This window comes from Rhinolophus sinicus, linkage group LG01, assembly GCF_036562045.2.
Source record: "Rhinolophus sinicus isolate RSC01 linkage group LG01, ASM3656204v1, whole genome shotgun sequence".
Lineage (NCBI taxonomy): Eukaryota > Metazoa > Chordata > Mammalia > Chiroptera > Rhinolophidae > Rhinolophus > Rhinolophus sinicus.
The window spans coordinates 150,951,260-150,971,416 of NC_133751.1; positions in this window are offsets into that span (position 1 = coordinate 150,951,260).

The window sequence follows — 20,157 nt, forward strand, 5'->3', positions numbered from 1 at the left end:
AATCTTGAAAATATAATGGTGAGTGAAAAAGCAAGTAGCAGAGTAATATTCATGTAAAGTTAAAAACATAGAAAAAATGTTATTTATGCATACATACATACATGGTAAACACATACAAACATGGATGTGAAAGTTACAAAGCAATTTTAAGACAGTGGCTATTATACCCTTAGAGAGGAAGGGTGAATGATAATGAAAGAACTTCATGACATCAGGTGAGGGTATAAGAGGGATTTTCAACTCTCTGTAACATTTTTACTAGGAATAAAAACATGAAACAAATGTGTAAAACTTCTTATGATCCATTAACATTTGTTAACATTAGTGAATATATGAGTGTTTATTATATTCTATACTTTCATGTGTTTGAAACATTTTGTAATAATAATGAACATGATAAAGGAAATTTGCAGTTCAAAATGAGAATTGGCTAGTAATTCTCAATACTGCCTCTTCTAGCTTTTCACTTAAATTCCTAAGGAAACATGAGAAAAGATGAAAAGCTATGATTGAAACTAGGGCAAACCAACTCTAGAATCTGGGAGGAATTGATTCATAGTAAAAGTCTAATGGGGCTGGATGAAAAATAACTTGCCCAGGTTTTAGGAAATAGCTAGCCTATACCTCATATGTCTGCTTTGCCTCCCGGGGAACAAAAAGTGTGTGTGTGCTAGTAGGAGGTGTAGGTGGAGACTCTCAAGACAAAACTCTTTTCAAAATAAAATTAACCATGTTCATTGGAATAGTTTGGAAAATATAGAAAAGAATAAAGTAGGAAAGAGGAAGCCATGATTCGACTGTGTAAAACCAACCAGTCCTGTTTTCAACCTCAGAGCTACTATGGCTTCTGACAGTAAAGAAGAAAATAAAACATTCAATAAAACTTATTTAATTGATTGTACAATGAGGAGGTGTTCAGCGACTGTGGGGCCCTCAATTCATGTATCTCTTTGACCTTACAGCTCAAAAGCCTATATATATATATATATATATATATATATATATATATATATATATATATATCCTTCAGACAGGACATTTTCTTTTTCCACATAAAATGCTCTTCCTAAATCTCTTTACTGCCTACTTCCTTCTTAACTTTAGTACCCTATAGAAACATTCAGTGTCTGGAGAATAAAAGGAGAGAAGAAAAAAAAAAAAAGAAACTTTTTGAAATTAAAAGAAAAACTGAAGCATGCCATAGCATTGTTGGAAAAACTAAAATTATATGTTGGTGCTTCAATTTTAAATCAAGTGACTTGATTTGCATAAAAGACATTTGTGGAGATAAATAGAATATAAAAATAAATTTTTGAATTTAGAACTTATTCCCCTACTTTTATATCAAGGATTTTTTTTAATTTTTTTAATTTTATGATCAGGTCATATATTCCTCAAACACAGGAAAAAAAGATGATTTTAAAGGAAACCGTGGTCCACCTTTATCTCTAATGGCCAGGTTGGGAGTTGCTATAATAATCCTTTTGCTTTTATGTGGCCATCTGGAGGCCTATCAAAAGGAGTATCTAAAACAGACTTCCCAAGTGTGCTGAGTTTGTATGTTTTCACCAAGTCACCAAAACAGGAACATTTTTCCTACTGCAGAAAAGAAGTGACCCTTTACAGAGAGGAGTAGTGTTGAGGGGTGGATAGAGAGAAGAGACACAGAACCAGCAAGAGGCACAACTTGACCTTTCACCCTTGCCATTGTACACAAGTATTAAGAACAGTGGTTGATTCTGGTGCATGAATTTTAAGGATACAAAGACGTACAGCAAAATGTCTTAAATCTCCGGGGATCTGTGATGAGATGGAAGAGGTTAGGGAATATGGGAATGAGAAACGTTGAGAATTTAATGAAGCATCATGTTTCAACTGGATAATATTCCGTTTTGATTTGTGTGTAAAGCAAATATGAAATATTGAAATAATATTTCAAGTTCACAGTTTTGTGGCTCAGACAGATATATAGAATATTCTTGCCTTTCTGAAAAACTACACCTTTCATCAAAAGTACAATCCAACAGAGTTTAAGACATAAGAATAGGTTGTGAAATGGAATTAGATAAAAGTTGACATTTGTCTTCAGTAGATTATTAAAATCGCTGCCATAAGAAATCTGCTCATAAAGACAGAAAAAGTTAGCAGGGGCTGGATATCATTTGTCCAAAATAGAGTCTTTTCTCTACACTCATTAACCATCTCGCCTAGTAGTGTGGTTGTATCCTATTAAACCTGATACATCAAAAATTATTAAAAAAAAAAAAAAAATTAGTTGCTGTCTCAAACTGCACAGCAACTCAGATCTAGGACCAAATAAGATGCATTAATTGCTTTACTGCTTCACCACAAAGCCACTCTTAAAACATAATTCCTTAATGAAGTCCGTTAATTTGTTCATGGCAGTACACAAGCTGTTCAAAATGACACAGAATTGCACTCTGTTTTCTAACCCCTGCAGTTTCTTCTGTTAGTCACTCTGTCTTGTGTTGTTATCCCATGGATAGTAATTATTTTATAGTGGCTGTAATTAGGAGAGAATTAGGCTTGGTAAACAAAACCTGCCTTCTCCTGTTAATAGCTAAGGATAATAAATTTGGCTCTGACATTCTCTATATTTGGACAAGGCTTGGCCTACTTCCAGTTTTTCCAATAAGAACTTTATTATATAATTACGCCTTGGAGGGGCTCATATTACAAGGTAATTTTTTTTTTTTTGTAAAGACACATATTGCATGGCTTCCAGCCAGTAAATGATATACTGTAATATATGCCTCCAATAAATGTTTTAAACAAAATCTCTCTAAGCAATATCCTGCTAGAGCTGCACACTGCTCTTCGGCATGTATTATTTACAGGATTTGTTTGTCAAGTGTTTCATAACGTAAATTATTTCCTTTTGCTCACATTGTCCAATATTATGACAAGTTTTTTTTTTTAAAGACCTAAATTATTTCATCAGCAAATGATATACTTGAATCTTCAACTTCCATATCCTATTCTTGAATGTGGTATCCATAAGATGGGTATTTAATGTTCTATTCTTTTGTAAAGATTGGTTATTTGGCACAAGTTATGTTATTTTTGCCTGAAATGATTGATTTTCTTTTCCATTTTTGACATAAGTGAAATAAAATTATTGTGTTCCACTACAAGCCAAATCTATGATGATTCATTTGCCTTTTAGTTGAACTCTTACTGAAAGGGTCGCTCAAACTTGTATAGATCAACAATAATACATGACATCACGAAATGCTAAAGAGGACAATATTGAAAACAGGTTCAAAAACAAAATCATAAAAATACAACGTCACTTAGAAAAATTGTGAGAAAAGAGGCATAAGTGAGATAACTTTAGAGCAAGAAAAAAAAATATTAGATTTTAAGTAAATGTAAAGGAACAGACGTATGGTACTGTTTTCTTAGAAGTTAAATTCAAAATTAGAGCAGTTCTTAATTCTTTAATGTTAGGCATAAAGATATTACAAAGGAGGACGATAATAGTTTTAAAGGTACTTTGGAATTTTTTCCCCAGATATTAAGCTGATGTTTAAAACCCAATGTAAAGTAAATTACAACAGCTCACACATGTAAAATGACACACACCCCGACACACACACACACACAAATAAAATATGTCTTAATCTTCTGCAAACTAAAGGCAAGAATTTTTCAGTGGGATTAACTGGATATCTATCTCAGATACCCCAATTCACCTGGCATGTGTATCACAGTTTACAAATGACTCTTCAAAAGGAGACAACTAGTTTCTAAGAAGGTTACTAACACTGATTAGGGATTCCCAATTTATTTAGTCATATTTTCAAAGGGCTTTGTTGTAGAAGATTACAGGAATTATGCATTTGAAAAATGTCTTCCTTTAAGATGAGATTCAATTCTGGCCTCTCTGTTCTCACTTCTGGAGAAGATAATAAGTGTCTGCATTTATTCTTCTGCATATATTCTTCTATTCACTTTCAGCAGAGGATGACTTGAATTTCATTAGCTATTATCTGGAATTCAGAAGTTTCATTGCCCTCAACTCTCCCTATTTCTGTCCTTGTATTTACCAGAGCATGAAGCCCAGAGATCTCTGTAATTGTTTTCTTAGTTATTGTCACAAAGCATTGCACCCCTAAAAATGAATTGATATTTATTATATTGCTATTTACTAAATAACACAGAGGTTTGGCATTCAAATTTTGTGCTTTCTTTAGGAAAAATATTTCTAATTATTGATTTGTTCTGAGAACACCATTCTGTCAGTAAGCTTAAACTATAAAAAATGACAGGATTGCTGGGGAAAGTACTGGTAAGTAATTCAGTTCAATTTATTGAGTGTCTACTACATGCAATAAACTGTCATGAAAACCAGGGAAATTTTAAAGTAGGCAAGAATTTTTTTTCTGCTAGTTTCTGTATCTCAAGATACTTAATGCAAAGATCTTATTTATCTTCAGGAAATCCCACAAAGATGCAGAGGAAAACTATGTTTTCTGCATTAGCAGTGGATGCTATTGCTACTAGTGCTGCTTTTCTTCTTTGCTCTACAGAAGAAACAAAAGCACAGTGAGATTAAGTCCCATGTTCAAAACAATGCAGTAAATCAATGGTGAAAGACTGTCCAAGACCAGTGTGATTCAGAAGCCAATCCTCTATGTCTATCTCCTGTCCTGTTATGTTCTTGCCCTTTCATATTAGAATTATGCTGACATATACTTTAATTAGAAAAAAATATTTATTGTAACTACTGACAATCAGTAAGTTCCAAGTGTGCATCCCTCAAAGTAAGAGTAATCACCAAATAGAGCAAGAGGATGAAGTATTTCAAGTTTGTGTGTGCCCAAATACTTTTTCACTGTGAGAAAATAGCGTGCATGGAAGTAACATCATTAAATGACAGGTTTCACATTTCAGCCAGAACGGAAATTATGTTTCGCTTCTTTTCTTTTCTTTTCTTTTCTTTTCTTTTCTTTTCTTTTCTTTTCTTTTCTTTTCTTTTCTTTTCTTTTCTTTTTATTTATGTATTTATTTAATAATGGGAAGTGCTTTATTAGGATGCAAAAATTACCATTACTGTACTTCCTAAGTAGCTGAAATAATCATTTTGATAAGTCTGGAAATAGGCTCTCAGAGAGAGATGCTTTGGATCTTGAAAGCACATGTGGGCACTAAAATTAAAGACCTTTTGTCTCCATAATGAATTAAAAAAACATAATGACAAAAAATAACAAAATCATAGAAACTAGACATAGAGGCCAATTAAGTAATCTCATTTACCCGCTGTTCACATAGTTCTCTAGAGGACATTTGTCCATTGAGGCTGAACATCATCCTAAAATTCTGTTTTTCCCTTCTGAGAAGACACTTCCACTGTATCACTTTGAGGAGAACAGTGTTAAACCTTGACTTGTAGCCTGCCCTGGTATTCGCCCTGTACGCAATATACCAGCTAGGTGAAGATCTGTTCTTTTCTCCCTTCTGTGACCCATTATGTCCTTAAAATTTTCAGCTTAATCCATCCTCATAAAACAATTCCATTAGCATCCTCACCATGGTGGTGGCTGTTTTGTGACATCCTCCCATTTTTTGACATGATTTGTGTACTGGAATCTCTCAGCCCCAAGTAGAATTCCAGGTATGAACTGTGACTTGATGAGCACAAAGTAATCATAATTGTCCATAATTCTGCAGGTATTAGTACACCAAGGAGTAGAAGGCAGAAGTTCCTGGGTTGAAAGAGGTAAAGAAAACCTCAAATATAATATTTTGCTGATACTTTATCCTACCTGGTACATTCACTACATAAGACATCGCCAACCTACACTATGTACAATTATTTATGGTCTGGCTGAAAAAGACAAAAATGTCAGTTTGTACCAGAGCAGTTAACTTGGCTTCCACAATTTCTCCCCTGCTGCTCTCCTAGTCCCACTTCAGCTGTATTTCACTTCATTAACTACAGCAATGGGTATTTGCTCTCAATAAATGTGTGTGGGTGTGCCTGTGTGTTTGTATTTGAAAATAGTTTATGCAGACAACTCCAAACAGCTCCAAAAGTGATTGTACAATTAAAGAAACTATTTCCCTGTTGTTGATGGTTATTTCTTAAAACATCATCTGTCAGCCTAGACTACTAGACTGATGTTCTGAATATATTTTTCTTTTTAAAGCCTAAGAAAATACCTTCTTCAATGTCTCTGCCCTAACTTCATCACGCTTATCCTCGATCTTTCTTGTAGTCTGATTAGGAGATTGATTCCCAGAGGGCTATCAACATCCACTGTGGATGCTAAAGAAACGGGCTCAGGCTCAGGTCTTCTAAGGTTCTGATCTCTCCACAGACTGTTCCGAGCACTTTGAACTGAAGTTTTGAATTTTTCTATTAGCTAGTAGAAATGGCAAAATAAACTCAAACGCAGTGACTTCCAACTGCAGTGAGTTTAGCACCAATCTGATCTGCTTCGATGGGGCAAAGGACAACTTGGGGGGTTTACCTGGGAAGCTTATTATAGCCATAGCATGTTTTAGTTTTTGCTAGGAAAAAATAATATTTTGGACACTCTCTTAATGCTAATAACCTGACATGTCAGTTGGATTGGGTTTCTTTTATACTGACAGACATATGACATATGATGGAGGTTTAAAAATTTGCTTAAAAGTATCTACTGTCATTATTTGTTTGCTAATTAAATAGAGAAAGATCAGTATCTTTGTGAATTGAAATTTTGGGATCTTGAAATTTTGAAATATTGAGAAAAACAGCATAATTTCTTAAGCTGCATTCACATAGAAGGCCAGGCATAGGCTTTGTGAGATGTGCCTGAAATGTTTACCCTAAAGTGCTCAATAGGAAATATGAGCAGTGTATTCATATCCAAGCTTAAGAATTGGGGAAGACAACTCTTTGATCAGAAAGTCTCTCTGTTTAGCAGCCCCTAGGGTGTCTTTTATAGGGAATAGGGCCTTATGTACCTTAAAATAAGGCTTATGATATAACTACATATGCTACAAATATGTCCAGCAACATTTTAGTTTGCACTAAGCGCTAAATGGCTGATCATTTATAATGTATAAGTTTTAATGAGGAAGTGTAAAGACAACACTAAGTGGAGATAAAAGGTGTCAATTAGGTAGAAAGGAGAGGCTTAACATCCTGAGAACAAACTTGATAGTTTTCTTAATTGCAATGTCCTCAGATCAAGGATTAGATAAACTTGGGGGGGGGGGTGGAAGTCACTTCTACTCCTTGAACCTCAGTTTCTTTACCTATAAAATGTGAGGTTTAGAGATGATCTGTGCAGTAGCTTTTTATTTTTCCCTCAACAAGAAAACCACACCTCCTTTATCAGGTAGCTGATTCTCCCCTTTGGAGTAGGATGATGAGAACCTAACCTCACTGGCCCAAACTGAGAAGTTCAATTTAAACAGAAGTGGTAGAGAATCAGATGATCAGGCTTTGCCTTTCCCACTCTACCTTATTTCCATCATTGCACCTATCTCTATGTGAAATCATCTTTGATTTTACACACACACACACACACACACACACACACACACACTTACAGCCTGTGCCTCTCCACCAAATTATAACTTCCATGAGAACAAGGGTTATATTTTCTTTGCCTTAAACAGGTCCTAGTATATAACAGTTGGTCATATATTTTTTAAATGAATGAATGAAGGAACCATGAATGTAATTTTTGAGAGTACTTAGCACTTGGCAACTTATCAATAGCTTGGAGCTATAAGCTACAGGTCTTAAAATTGTAAGTCTTTAAATCTCTCTCAGAGAAGAAAGGGCATGGATGACTTTCCTTACTTGATGGCATCTGAGCAGAACCCAACAGAAGGCACAGGGAGCAGACCGCCACTTGAAGAACACAAATGTATGAGTGTGCTAATTAGTTACATGTGCCCTGGTGCTGGCAGGCACAGCAGAAGGTGAGTCTGCTGATGGTTAGAGGAGAAAACGTGGGGTCCCTGACTTGATAAAAAACAATCCTAGTCCTCTCTACAATTCCCGCAGGGTCCATTCACTTGGAAGAGTGTCATCAATACATTCAATTGAAACGACTGGATTCAGTGAGATGAGCACTAGACACAAGTGGCAACCACATGTTTCTCCTTAGTGATGGTCCTGGCTGGTGACCAATTCCAGAAAAGTGTTAGGCAGGCTGGGAACTTGAAAGGCTAGAGCAGCAGCTATCTTTTTTTTTTTTTTTTTTTTTATGTTTTTCATAACAAATAATAGAACATTGTGAAGAAGCACAAGGGAGAAGGATGCCAAGCAAGGCCCCTGCAAATAAAACCAAGAATTCCCAGAGATACTGAGGTTAACAAAGCAAAAATGCAGCGGTTGTGAATGCGGCATGTATCCAAATCTTCCACCCCGTACTTAAGGGGATGCCTTCGCTTAGCTATTGCTGTCCCTGAACAGAGGTGAGAGGGATGCTGGTAATAATAAAGACAGTCCCCGATGATGGCAAGTCTAATTACAGGAGGAAAGAAAAACGTGCAGGGAAAGAAAGAGTTTGGTTTTCCCAAGACGTCGTTTTATTACCAGCCTGACACGGCAACTTTAAGGGTCATTTCTTTACGGTCACTAAAATACCAAAACAGTCAGAAAAACAGAACAGAGGCCATAGCCAAAGCCCCTGATGCTTCATTTCTGAAAACATTTTCTCACAATGGCAGCTTTTAAAAATTGTTTTTTCCCCTTTTAATTAAAGAAACAATTTTGTTCCTCCGGATATGTGTAAATAGTCAACAGAAAGAAGAGCTGGGGTGGGAGGAGGTAGGGGAAGAAATAAAAACAGAAAAAAAAAAAAAAAAAAAAAAAAACCAGAGGAGAGAGGAGAGAGGGAGAGAGAGAAGAGAGAGAGAGAGAGTAATCTAGAGGTGTACAGTATTAAGAAAACATTTAATACAATTTTGGAGGGAAATTTTCTGGATATTAGAAAAATATCATGTACATTAAGTTAGACTTTTCTTAAATAAGCAATAATAGTTTTAGTTGTCTAACCTTAACCATTAAATATGCTAAAAAGGAAAAGATAATGAATGTTGCAAATCTAGGGAAGGTTCTTTTGAAATATTACTATTTTTCCCACAGTATATTCTAGTAAAGGGTATTGATTTTAGTTACCATACAGTTATAAATGAATACAATGTCATTTATTCTGAGCCATAATTCTCACTTTTTATTAATTCAGACAGGACAACTTTAATTAGTCTGAGGTCATGAGGATTTACCATGCATAAAGTGAAATATTTAGAAAGGAGAGGGACACTATAGGTTAAGTACATATATTGGAACTACGAATATCCTCAGATAATAAGTGTCTAATACAGTTCCTTGTAAAGTAAATTTCTGCATAAAAATCCTAAAATCCCACTGCTTCCCTTACAAAATTTGACACGCTTCTACTGAGAAAACTTGAAATCACAGAGCTTCAAAATCACATTTAGTGGTATTGAAAACATTTATTAGTTGCAAATAAAATAGCAAAGTGATTTTTTCTTATATAATCACAATTATCAGCATTCAAATTACAATGCATATTTTAACTAAATTCCTGAAGCCATATTTTTGTTTGCTTGTTTATTATTGGTTTTCCTCCATGCCTAAACAGTACCACAAAATGTGGGCATAAAAGTGAAAATCTTTAGATCCTTTGCTGTAATAGGCATATCATTTTACTGCCTTAGGCAGTTGTCAATGGAGAATGCAGCCAGTAGCAGGAGAGGCAGATTTTCACTTTTTCCAAGTTATCTCGATAAAATGAGTTCTTAGATTTGCTTCTTTCTCTCTCTGATGCGATTTCACTTTCTTTCTATAAAATTAGACAATTCATGGTTGCTCTCAAGGTCCTGCTTGTAAAAAGAATTTATTTCAGTTTGCAGATCTTCAGGATATTTTTACATTATAATGCTGATTCCTAACTCATCTCCCTACTTTCACTCCTTCCTCCTCTTTCCATTATTCTTCACAAGGGAGTAATGTTTTACAAAGGGAAATGAGATCATGTTACTACGAATTAAAAATATATATATTTCAATGAGTTCACATTATACACAGAATAAAATCTAAGTCTATTGCTATGACCAACAAGGCCCTAATTGATCTACCACAGCATACTGCCCCAGCTACTTTCCCCACCCCTCACCATTTCTCTCTGAGCTTCAGGCAAGCTCCTTTCCTATTCCAGGTTGGAGTTCTTATTTCTGCCTGGAATGATTGTTTCCTTCTTTTTCCTTTGAGTCTCACTTCAAATGTCACCTTCTCAGTGAGACCTTGTCTGTCTACACTTCTGAAGTACTTTCTGTAGTTACTGTGCCCTTCCCGAGTTATTTCCTCCACCTGCACTCTTCACAGTCTGTACATTTTTGTTTAGTAATGTGTTTGCTTTATATTGTCTGCCTCTCCCAGCCTACACTAGGATAGTGCTTCATGAGAGGAAATATTTAGTCTGTTCTGTTCACTTCTGTGTCCTCAGAACTTAGCATAGTGCTTGGTATAGAGTAGATGCTCAATGAATAAATGAATGAATTCACTGATGATGAGAGAGTGCTGTCATTTCTTTATGAAATCATTGAACTTCCAAAGAAATAAACTGTTACAAGGTAAGACTTCCTGAATACTGATCAGATCCTATAGATAGAGACATCTAAAAGAGAATTTTCATTTTAACTAAAATGATATAACATAAATTCTTTGCCTAACTTATGGAAGCTTTTTGTTGCATTTGAGTTCTTTTGTGACAGAGCTGTGTATGTTTATGGTTTTTAAAATGGCCCTTGACTCTATAAGCTCAAGGGACTTAGAGAACTTGGGATAGAGCTATACCCATCATTAATTATCAATAGTATCGCACAATTTTGGTTACCACTTATCAGATTTGGAACCCAACCCGTATCACCAATGATGTTAATAAATAAAAATTTCAATGTTACCCAGTCATTTCTGGCCATATCTTTTTATTGAGTGAGAGTTTACGGATGGGACAGAACCAATAATAAATAAATCAAAATTTAAAGAAAAAAATAAATGTTTTCATTGGATATATTGAGGTTTTCATGAATCTATTTATATCTTATGAGAATGTTTAACTGATAAGAATGTCTGTTACCCTAATGAGATGACTCATGCTGAATCCCCAGATAACTTATAAGAAAGAACAATGACCTCATTTGAGGTTTGGGACTTTTGGGCAATCTGACATCTTGGGGGTGTGGGCTCCTAGGGAATGAATTGAAACCTCAGTAAAAACTCTGGGTACCATTCCCTCCCCAGATCTTGTTATATGTGATTCTTCTTTAGCCTGGTCTACCTGATCTGTATCCTTTACAGTAAAACTATAATCTTAACTAAGGCACTTTCTTGAATTTGTGAGCTGTTTTAATGAATTATTAAACATGAGCTGGTTGTGAAAACCTCCAAATTTTTAGCCAGTCAATCAGAAGTGCAGGTGGCCTGGGGACCTCCAAAGCATAACTGGTGTCTGAAATTAGAGCAGTTCTGTGAAGGACTGAGCCTTTAACTTGTGAAGTCTGATGCTACTTTCGTTAATATTCTAAAACTAATTTAAAGTTCCTAATTTCTTCATTTTTAAAGGTTTTTTATTAAAATATAGCTAATATGCAATATGATATTAGTTTCAGAAGTACATCATAGTCATTCAACATTTATATACCTAAACGAGTGATCACCATGATAAGTCCAGCAACCGTCTGACACTGTACCACACTATCACAATATTTTTTACTATATTTCCTCTGCTTTACTTTACATCCCCATGAGTATTTTGTAACTACCAGTTTGTACTTTTTAATCCCTTCCCGTTTTTCACCCATCCTCCAACCCACCTTCTATCTGGCAACCATCAAAATGTTCTCTATGTCTACAAGTTTGTTTCTGTTTTGTTTGTTTACTTTGTTCTTTGGATTCCACATATAAGCAAAATCACATTGCATCTGTCTTTTTCTGTGTGACATACTCCACTCAGCACAATGCACTCCAGGTCCATCCATGCCTCCACAGATGGCAAGAACACATCCCCTTCCATGGCTGAGCAATATTTCATTGTGTATATATACCATCTACTCTTTATCCATTCAGCTATCGACAGGATCTCTCCACATTTTGGCCATTGTAAACAATGTTGCAATGAACATATGGATGCACATGTCCCCTTGATGTAGTGTTTTGGATTTCGGATAAATACCCAGAAATGGGATTACTGGGTCCTCTTGTTATAGCCTATATTTTAAAGTTTATTTATGTCTGGTATAAGTACTCCTACGCCAGTTTTTTTTTTTTTTTTTTTCATTTCCTTTTTCAAGAAATATTGTTTTCCCATCCCCTTATTTTCAGTCTTTTGAGTCTCTTGTAGGCTCAAGAGTCTTGTTTTCTTATCGATTCAGCCACCCTATCTTTTGATTGGAACATTTAATACACTTACATTTAAAGTAATTATTGATAGATATGTAGTTATTGTTATTTTATTATTCACATACATATATATATATGTGACCTTAAAGAAGTCCCTCTAAGATTCCTTGTAATACTAGTTTTGTGGTGATGAACTTCTTTAGCTTTTGCTCATCTGAGAAGCTTTTTACCTGTCCTTCAATTCAAAAAGATAACTGCTGGGTAGGGTAATCTTGGTTGTAAGTCCTTGCTTTTCATGACTTTTCATGACAATCCTTGCTGGTCTGCAATGTTTCTGTTCAGAAATCAGCTGACAGTTTTATGGGAGCTCCCTTGCAGGTAACTATTAGGTTGGTGCAAAAGTAATTGCGGTTTAAAAATTTAAAAATAATTGCTTTTCTCTTGCTGCTTTTAAGATTCTTTCTTTGTCTTTAAACTTTGGTATTTTAATTATGATGTGTCCTGGTATGGGCCTCTTTGGTTTCAACTTGTTTGGGACTCTTCACTTCCTGAGTTTATATATATATTTCCTTTGCCAGGTTAGGGAAGTTTCCCATTGTTATTTCTCTAAATAGGTTTTCAAATCCTTGTTCTTTCTCTTCTCCTTCTGGTACCCCTATGATGTGAATATTGGTACACTTGATGCTGTCTCAAAGGCCACCTAAACTATCCTCATTTTCTTGGATTATTTGTTCTTCTTGCTGTTTTTTTTTTTTTTTTTTTTTGATGTTTACTCCTACCTTATCTTCTAAATTGCCGATTCAGTTATCTGCTTCATCTAACCTACTCTTGATTCCCTCTAATGTAGTCTTTATTTCAGTTATTGCTTTCTTCATTTCTGACTGGTTCTTTTTTATGTTTTCCATCTCCATTTTTATGTTTCCTATCTCTTTGTTGAAGTTCTCCCTGAGATCATTGAGTATCCTTATAACCAGTGTTTGGAACTCTGCATCTGCAATTTGTTTGTCTCCATTTTGTATAGTTCTTTTTTCTGGAGCTTTGTTCTCTTCTCTTATTTGGGACATGTTTCTTTGTCTCCACGTTTTGGCTGTCTCCCTGTGTTTGTATCTATGTATTACAGAGGGCTGCTATGTCTCTCAGTCTTAGTAGAGTGTCCTTATGTGGTAGATGGGTGCCAGTGGCTCAGTATCCTTGGTCACCTGAGCCGGGTCCTCCAGGTATGTCCCTTGTATGGGTTGTGTGTGCCTGTTGTAGTTGAGTCTTGGTTCCTGTTTGCACATCAGTGGGAGAGATTGACCTTTGGGTGATTAATAGTGAAGAACAGCCATGACCACAGTGGAGAAGCTATGGTGCAGGGCTGACCCCACAGAGCAGGATTCACTTTAGCAGGGCTCTGATGCCTGCTCAGTCTGCCATTTGGGTGTACCATCCTTGGAGACAGCTAGGTGAAGCTCCAACTTGGTCTGAAGCTGGCCACCAGGCATGCCAGTCCTGCGGCTCCCTAGGAGGCGATCTGCTGCAGGCCAGGCTCAGCTACAGTCTGTACTCTGCCTGGGGCAACCTGGCATGAGCCACAAAAGAATCTGCCTATGCTGTGCTTGTAGTTTCCTTGAGAGGCCAAGCCATGAACCAAAGCCAGTTGTTGTGAGTGCCGAGCTTAGGGCTGCTTGGCCAACGTACTGGACATGCTAAAGCCAGATACTGCTTATTTGGGTTTTGTGAACACTTAAGAGATTTTAGGAAAGTCCACACCATGAGCCAAGGCAGGCTGTTTATACAGAAAAACCACTGGAAGGGGCTTGAGTGTGCCTGAAAGTTGAGTGGTGTGGGGTCTCAGAGAATCACAGGGTTTGGTTAACAGTGTTATCCAGGTTGATGGAGACTCAGATATGGCAGTTGCCTATGTCTGCACATGGGGGCATGTGTGGGGGGTGCTCAATAAAGAAACAATTGTTTCTGCCAGCACTTCTCTCTGGGAGAGAGCTTCCCATCCTGCCCCTCCAGCCCTCACCCTGAAGCCAGAAAATTCAGTTTTTCCTCTTATATCCCTGGCATCTTTTGAGCTGCTGCCCCAGTGCTGGAGCTCAGAGTGAGTGAGCCCATCAGTGACTAAATCTGCACAGGCTCATTAAGAGGAGTGCCTGGGACTGCAGTTGCCCTTGTCTCCTTCAGCTACAATCTCCACTGGTTTTCACAGCCAGAAGTTATGGGGACTTATCTTCCAGGCACTGGAACCCTGGCTGGGTAACCTGGTGTGGGGCTGGGACTCTTAGCTACTCTGGGGTTTGGGGGACCTCCACAGCCAAGATATCCTTCCTGATTTTTAATGGCCAGATGCACGTGTGAGACAAGTCTCTGCCTCTCCTACCAGTCTCTTGGTGGCTTCTTCTGTATGTCTTTACTTGTAGAGCTTTTTTTAGCTAGACTTCAGGTTATTCTGTAGTTTAGTTGCAATTTCGATGTGGTCCTGAGAGGGGGTAATCACAGTGTTTGCCACTCTGCCATCTTGACTGGAAACCCCCTTCTTTCTTTATAACTGTAAAAAGTTCAGTGCCCTCTCCAGTATTTCTGACGCACTTGCAGAGGTACTCACCATTACTTGTCTTCTATCAATTTGAACTCACATTCCCTGATCAATTTTTATTCCTTTGTCCATTCAACAAATTTCATTGAACACTAAGTAAGGAGTAGGCACTGGACTGGGTCCTGGGTATTAGGGTATATCAGTACATAAATAGAAATTATTTCAGTTTTAATGGAGTTCACAGCATATTGGCATACACCAAGATATCCCAATAAACAGACAAACATGTGAGTGTTTATAAATTGAGTCCATTTATCCCTCCTTTTGTGTTTTCCTTTTTCTCAACAATTCCCTCCAAACATGGTCACAGCTCTTTCTTCTTTATTTTCCAAGTTGCCACTGACAGAGTATGTCCATATCCAATAGACTTTTACTGTTGGCTTGGGGATACTACACAGAGTTAGAAACAACTTAACCTATCAGTCATCAATCTTTCTAAAATTCCTAATCTATCTTCACTGCAAGAAGTCCATTTGGAACCATCTTCCTCAAGTCCTTAACATGCCACCATGTTGCTGTGGCCTGTTTCTCCTTTCAGAGAGCCTTCTTCTCTTTCCTCATTTAACTTAAAAAATCCCTGCTAGTTTATTCTGAACAGCTCTCTTGTGGCTCAATCTCTTTCTTTCAGACAATGCTTAAAACAATGTGTCTACCTGTGCATGACCAAGAGATTCATTAAAGTATGTCCCTATGTAAAATATCAACCTTCTTTGTTTTACATCCTCATCCTACCACTCCTAAATGCAAAAAGATGTTCAGGGTAAAAAATAGCAATACAGTACCAGAAATGTACTACAAAAATTAATGCTAAAGGCTTTATTCCTATTTAACACTTTAATTTTCTATTGTGCTATTCTCTTTTCTTTTGTCCAGTTTGAGTATCTAAGATTGCTCAGCCTATGTTTATATTAATATTTAATTTACATATTTATTAATAAAAATGCAATTAATAAATTAGTCCTGGGGGAAAGATTATGGATTTTATTTATTCTTTTTTTCCTTTGTTAACATAGGTTATTCAAACATTTATATTCACTTATATCTCTATCTGTCTATATCTATCTTTGTATTGTAAGAATATGTGTGTGTGTTTATGTGCATGTATATATACAGAGGGTGCCAAAAAAGTGTATATACATTTCAAGAAAGGAAAAAAAAAACTGTATTAATTGTAATACTCAATATATACCAATGACAAAAGATGTATACAAGTCATGTTTGACTTCTGCAATTACAAGAGGTGCTCAAAGTAGTTACCATCAGCATCCAGACCCTTCTGATTATAGTGAACTACTGCTTGAACATAGATAACATCTCTTAAAATGTGTATACATTTTTTTGGCACCCCCAGGATATATAAAATGCACATGTATATAATTATATTAGGCTATGAAAAGCTTGATATTAAAAAAATAACTATACTAGGAAAACTTGATATTGAAAAAGCAAAAAAGAAAAAGTCTTTAGCATAGCTTCATTTCTTTTTTTTTTTTTTAATGCAGTTAGGCATTGGTAACTTTTATATGCAAAATCACTTAATTTGTTTTTTTCCTTAAAATAATCAATCGAATAATTTGAATTTTTTTGCAAATATAAACTGCTATTTGCCTTACTTGACTAATTAATTTGCATAATATATATATAGGTATTCCCTTCACCAAGTACATTTCCTATTGAGATGACGTCAAAGGACTTAACAGTGTGGATAGACCCATAAATCTACCTAGTTTCATACTGAGATGAAGATCTCCAAACTCAAATTTGGTATAGGTCATAAGCAGTGCAATGAATCAAATTCTCCAAAGGCATTTGATCTGAATGTAAATTATTTCCATGTTTTGTAGATGCAACAGACTGTATAAGGAAATGTCCCTTTTGCCTGTAATCCCTGGGAAACAACATATGGGCATCCTGAGTACACATAGCATGTATACTGGATACTGACTTAGGTATCATCTCCCCATCTACAATGAATCCACTTTTACCTGACTGCATTCAGCTTTCAAGAAGTATTTTTTAAGTGCCTACTATGTGCCAAGCACTTCAGTAGGAGAGCTGAGAGGAGAAATCATAGTTGGCTGTTTAGTAGCCAGGTTGCCAGTTGAGAACAACAAAAACAGAAACAAAACTCACATTTAGAAATTTTCTTCCCTTCTGTTGGAAATGGCTCGTTGCAATTCCTCCTCAGTATAATACACTAACACACTTAGTTGTCAGGCACTGCTTAGCTATTATCATACGAAGCAAATAATTTTTAAAGTTATCAGTTTCCTGTTTTCAAAGAAAACACAGCATATAGGAGGAGAGGGGGCAGATTTGGCATTGGTTAAGGCCTTAATGCCCCAAAATGAAATACTAATGTAGACCAAAATAAACTGCTATAAAATCTGCCTGTCAAAATAGAAGTTAAGTCTGTGCTCTGTAGATGTAGAATTAGCCTTTGAATGTCTCCTCCTACATAGACCTCCACAAAAGCTGCTAACAGCTGTGGAGACAATGTTGAATGAATTTGATATTGGAGTCAGACCATCAAATCTTTCCAAAAGAGTTTTGATTTAGTAAGGTTAAATTATAGCTATATCTGATTTTCTTGTTAATGTACAAATGGGGACAAGATGTCATTTTCCCACCACTCTCTTTCCATTTATGTACTTTAAATGCACTTTAAGACAGATAATCTTTAAGTAAGAGACCAAGCTCTACTGACTTTGGTATGTAATTATTTATAATCAGTTTTTTTAAAAGTACAAAATGGATAGTGAAAAAAAAGTACTCCATCCTTCCATTTTTATGAAACCAATTCTTCTTATTTCCAAATAAATCAACTAATGGGAGATATGAGATTTAGAAAAGGAAATTGTTGATTTGGGCAGCTTTTCTGAAGGAACCCAAAGATTAAGGAAAAATCCCATCCTACTTTGGTTCCATATTCCGAGGTGAATGCCCCCTGACATGTTTGCAACTTCAATGCAATGTGCAGCTACGTAAGAATAATTGGGTTCTAATTCTGTATGAGCCATTACCCAGTTGGGTCACCTTCAGTAAGTCCTCATTTTATTTGAAAATAAAGAGGTTCAATAAACAGTTTTATTTGAAAATAAAGAGGTTCAATAAACAGTTTTCAGTTGTACACCAGAGGATCCAAGGAGCATTTTCATGAAGGTTATAGAACACGGGTTGACAGGCAGAGTTCCCCCAATTCTATTTTGACCAAAGCAGCCCTGAGTCTCTCAGAATCATCTATCTTGCCTTCTGAGTATGGTTTTGTTTGGCAAGGATTTTGGCACTAAAACCAGAATAGCACTGGGCTGCGATGATATCTTTCTTCTCTTAAAGTTTATGGCCTTCTCTCTATGATCTCTAAATTCTTTATCTAGTTTGAGCTACCAGTCCCCAAGCAGTTCATCTTCTTCCATTTCTGGTAAAGGACTAGATGTGGGTAAAATTAAACTGAGTAGGTGGGTTTCCCTTAAGACGTGATCCAGATTTCAATTGCGCAGGAAGTCATGAAAGCTGTCCAACTCGTGGAAAAAAAATCATTAAATGCAGTAAAGTAGTTTTAGAGATTTTATAGTGGTTTATTTTAGTCCATTAGTAATTCATTTTTGGCATATCAGCCCCCACTAATGTCAAGTTGTGCTCTGGGACTTTTGCAAAATAGATCACACTTAAGCATATTTTCCAGCTCTCAAAGCGATACAGAACATGTGTGCAGGCTTTTTTCAAGTCCTGTACACAGCTGAAAAGACATGTTTTGCTGCCTTATGTACTATTACCTCTCTATTGCCAGATACAAGTCTCATATTTAGCTCTACTTTCTTCCAACTTTCTAAGACATATGTCAATGATGGCTCTTTATCATTGATATAATTCATCTGCTCTCATTGTTGGTTCCTGAATTCGTTCCTTTGTCATAACCGTTTCTTTGGTTTTTAGTAAAAATATGAGTGATTTAAACATTTCATTTATTTCCACTTGCTACGCTCTGATCACAGATCAATGCTTCACCTGTGTTCCCAAACCTCTTTATGAATTCCTTGCAGGATTTCATGTGCAATAAGATAATGCCCACATCCACACCCCAGCCCCGTTTACTTCTTTCTTTTTGGCTCCATGATATCGTCAACAGATGTTACCCAACACCCCAAGTGTATCTTCTTCTAGTTAAATTCAACTTTTTCCACTTCTTTGCCCCATACTCGTTCTTTTTTTATCATCTAGTCTATTAAAATCTATCAGTGGCACCATAGGTTTTCTATGTCTTCTGTTTCTAGAAAATAAGCTTTTAGACTTTTCTCCCAAGGCTGTTACATATCTTTTTAGAATCTAACAGATTCAACTAATAAAGATGCTAGAATAACAGCTCCAATGGAAGCAATGGTTGGAAGCTCCTTATCTGCTAACATTTCCCTCCCTTACTTTCCTTTTCCACATCCTTGATATTGGAGGAAAGTATGGAATCTACTTCCTTAAAACTCATAATTGACTGTTTTTTTCTTCAGCTTATTTTTCTACTTTGCTACCAAGCTTCATTTTGTCCTTATTATAATCTCCAAAATTTTTCTTTTTAAATCATATTCTCCATCCTCATCCCATTAGAGCTCATTGGTAGCTCTATTCTCAAGTTTCCTGTCACACTTCATTTACACCGTGGGGCTTATCATCTACTTGTTTTCAAGTCAGATATCAAATGGGTAGTTTTGTCTCCAAGACAGTAAGTATTTTAAAAGGATTATTTATCCATCCATCCAACCGTCCATCCATCCATCCATCTATCCATCCCTTTATCTAAAGTATTTATTGAGTCCATCGTATGCCAGACACTGTTTTAGGTACTGGAAGTATAACTGTAGTAGAGGCAAATCAGATTTCTGTCTCCATGATGATATTCTGGGTTCCCAACTATAACAAACCTAGCATTTGGACTATAGAAAATGTGCATTTAACACTTGCTGATGAATTGAATAGAAACTGATTAAATTTCTGTTTTTCTAAAATGGGGCATTTTGTTTTCTTTCTATGCATCTCTTATTAGGGTGAGTTGAGTCTAAGGCAGTGGTTACTGACAACAGTTGATTTTGCTCCCCTTTGCCTGGGACATTTGGCAATGTCTGGAGACATTCTTGTTGCAACTGGAGGATGCTTTTGTCATCTAGTGAGTAGAGGCCAAGGATGCTGA